This window comes from Erigeron canadensis, chromosome 4, assembly GCF_010389155.1.
Source record: "Erigeron canadensis isolate Cc75 chromosome 4, C_canadensis_v1, whole genome shotgun sequence".
In the NCBI taxonomy this organism is placed as follows: Eukaryota; Viridiplantae; Streptophyta; class Magnoliopsida; order Asterales; family Asteraceae; genus Erigeron; species Erigeron canadensis.
The window spans coordinates 14,616,979-14,620,663 of NC_057764.1; positions in this window are offsets into that span (position 1 = coordinate 14,616,979).

The following is a 3,685-nucleotide window of genomic DNA, read 5'->3' on the forward strand; positions in this document are numbered from 1 at the left end:
TCGTATGTTCATGAAAATAAAGGATTTATGTGACGAGCTTGAGTTCTGTCAAACCGCGGCGTTCGGTACACTACTATTTACTCCGAAAGTGGAGGCCTGTAGTTAGTTAGTTGCGCAACTAGGTTTTGTCCGCCCACCCAAAGCGTACCGTTGGAAGGTTGGTTGCCTTCGTGACAACCTCCACTTCTAGTCTGGCCCCCGGGTGTTCTAACTACCTTAAGATAATCGGGCGTCTCCATGGCACGACCCATTATCATCATTGTTACTATTATTACGGCACTTGATTGACAGCTTGTGCTATGAATTGAATTATTGGATTGTAATCGGACTTGAATAAAATGGTAGTAGTAGTGGCTCAAGCATTTACTCATCTAAGATAATGAAATTAGACCCTTATGGTCATATGACAAGGATTTATTTACATGGGTTATAATGAGTTGAACAAATGATTATCAAAGGATGAATTGGAAATATTCATGGAAATTGGTGATATTGAAATGATTTTGGTAACCGAATGATTTTGGTATGATATACGATTAATCGATTTATATACTTTTTCTCTCATGATGATTTGACAAATGAGAACCTGAAATTTTACTATAGATTCTCCAAGTCTTGATATGACATTATGGTATTTGGAAACTTGATAACATGATATGAAAATTTTGTCGATCATATGGTTTGGATATTTCGAAATGTAATAGTAATTAGTTTTTCTAAGTATTAAAATGGTGATGTACCAAGATTTATATAAAAACCTATGCACTCACCAACTACGTTTTCGTAGTTGACACTTTTTCTTCATGCTTTTCAGGAAATAAGCTTAAGCATTGAGGATTTATATGCATTTATATGCTTCATGCTTATTTGCATTGCCCTTTGGAGTCAAAGATCAAACCTTGTGATAGGCAATGGAATCCGCCTTGATCATTGTAGTTTACTACTTCATGTGCTTGTTATTTGTTTCGTGAACTTAATATTCAAGTACGGTGGACGCATTTGTACTTGGAAATTGGTTCACATGCTTGTACTTTTGTAAATTCTTTTATCCAATAAAACTATGGTGAATGTTATTTATAATCCTTTGTTTTGAATACTCGACTTTCTGTACATCTCATTGTTCCGCCTTAGTTGGGGTGTTACATGGATTGTAGCTATCAACAAGTTTAAGGAGAGATCTGTATTCTTCAACTTGTTTTGGATCCTTAACCTTATACATAGCGGCAAATTCTGGTCTTCCTACTTTGACAACCTTAGTAGCTCCACAGAAGATCGGAAATGCTCTTTCCTCCAAAAATCTTGACTTGATTGCAGCTTGCTTTGGCTTAATGCCAAGTGCAACCATTCTAGCTTGATCTCTGAGAAAGTACTCCCTATTCATGAAGTTCCATTGTTCTTCAGTTAGTTCTGTAGGGAAGTAGTCAGGAAGTGCTTCTTCTTCAGAAATGATCGCTTCTCTTAACACTTGTTTAAAGGTTGACTTCTTGAAATCTTGAAATCTCGGCAATTATAAGCAGAAGATAAAACAAAGAGTGAAGAAATTGTTTTATTTGCAGAGTTATTAACTCGGCAAATAATTGAGTTTATACCTCTTTGATTTCTTGGTTAAGTGTTGGAATGACTTGTTCAGTTTGCAGAGATATCATCTCGGCAAACAAGAGAAATTGAATACATTGGTTAAGTATTGGTGATCTGTGTTAATGATTGTACTAATTGCCGAAGTATAAGCTCGGTCTTTAGTTAAAATTGACATTGATCAAAATACTTAGTTTATATACTGAGATATTTGCTCGACATTCATTACAAATGTTTTGTCAAGAACATCTTGTTCTATTTGCCGAAGTCTGAGCTCGACATTCTTCAGAAATCCAGTTTCAAAATCTTCAAATTTTGTTTATTTCTTAAATTTTTACCATGTCTTCAAGAGAGGCTTTGGCTCTAGGTTCGGATGGAAGATCTCCTGTGTTGTTTAGAGGATCTTACCCTCTATGGAAGAAAAGATTTCTGAATTGGATTGATCGACAAAAGAATGCAAAGAACATCAGACTGTCTTTGAAAGATGGTCCTGAAATTCCCAAAAACCCAGTGAATAATGAACCTCTTCTAGAAGAAAGCTGGAATGCTGAGCAGAAAAATCGTGTTGAAGCTGATCAAATGTCCATTGCTTATCTTTATCAAGCAGTTCCAAATGATATATATTGCAATGTGGACTCATATGAATCTGGAAAGGATATTTGGGATGAGGTTGGAAAACAAATGGAAGGTTCTGATGTTTCTAACACCATAAGGTTGTCAACTGTTTTGAACATGTATGAGACATTCAAACAGCAAAAAGGAGAACCTCTCAATGATGTCTACATCAGATTTTGCAATATCATCAATGAACTGAGGAAAAATGATGTCAAAAGAACAAACATGGAGTTGAACATCAAGAATCTTGAAGAAGAGTGGCAAGTTTATGGGACTCAGCTGAACCAACAAGCAGACTTTGGAAACTTGACGATTCACACTTTGTTTGAAAAATTAACGTTGAACACTGATCAAGTTCTAAAGACTCAAAAGATGAAAGAGGAAACTGTTCATTCTGACCCACTGGCTCTTGTTGTTGAAAAGAAGTCTTCAAGAGGTTCAAGGAAAAGCAAAGTTGAACTTGAAACTGATTCGGAGGTAAGTGATGTAAGTGATCCTGAACTAGATGAAAAAGATCTTGAGATGTATAAAGAGTTAGCTTAATTCACAAAAGCTTTCAAGAAGAAATTCTTCAAGAAGAAACCTACCAACAATTAGCCTCGGTCTTCCTCAGTTTCATCATATGCCAAGAATGCAAGTGTTCCTAAGTTTGAGACCTACATGGAACCAGTTGGAGAAAAGAAGTTTGATAGTGAGAAAAAGTTTGAAAGGAAAGTCTTGGAAAAGAAGAATGGGGAGAGAAAATGCTATAATTGTGGGATTCCTGGTCATATTGCCACAGAATGTACCAAACCTCGTCAGAAAAATTCAGAGTACTACAAGTACAAGCTTATGTTGGCAAAACAAGAAGAAAGTGGGATTGCCCTTCTAGTTGAAGATGACAAATGGCTTCATCTCACTGATGATGAGACTGATGAACAGGCAGCAAATGTGTGCTTCATGACAAAGATCAAGAAGTCAAAGGAGCTAGATGATGAAGCTGTAGATTCTACTGAAGAGGATGATGAGGTAATCACAATTCCCAAGAAACTTTTAGGTTTTTATATGGATAAAAGTGAAGAAGCTATTTAAGAAGGTAAAAAGAAAAGCAAAAAGATTTCAAAAATAAACAACAATTTGAAAGAAAAAGACCGAATTCTACTCAATTTTCAAGTTAAGTTTGATCTTCTTCAAAAAGAATGTGACAATTTGAAATCTGAAAAAGCTGCAGTCACTTTTACTCCAAATTCCAAGCTTCATCTTGAGAAACAAGAACTTGAAACCAAAGTTCTTGAATTAAACAAGATCATGAGACAATTGGAAGTCGAGAAGACAAATGAGATGCTTCGGGCAAATGCTTTGGTTGAGGACATAAAGTCATTAAATGTCAAATTGAATGAGTCTACCCCTGGGTTGAAAGAAATAGAAGATCAAATTTCTAACCTAAAATATGATTGTTGTATAAAAGATTCCCTTTATCAACAACATGAAAAGAAAAATGAGGAACTCAAAACTG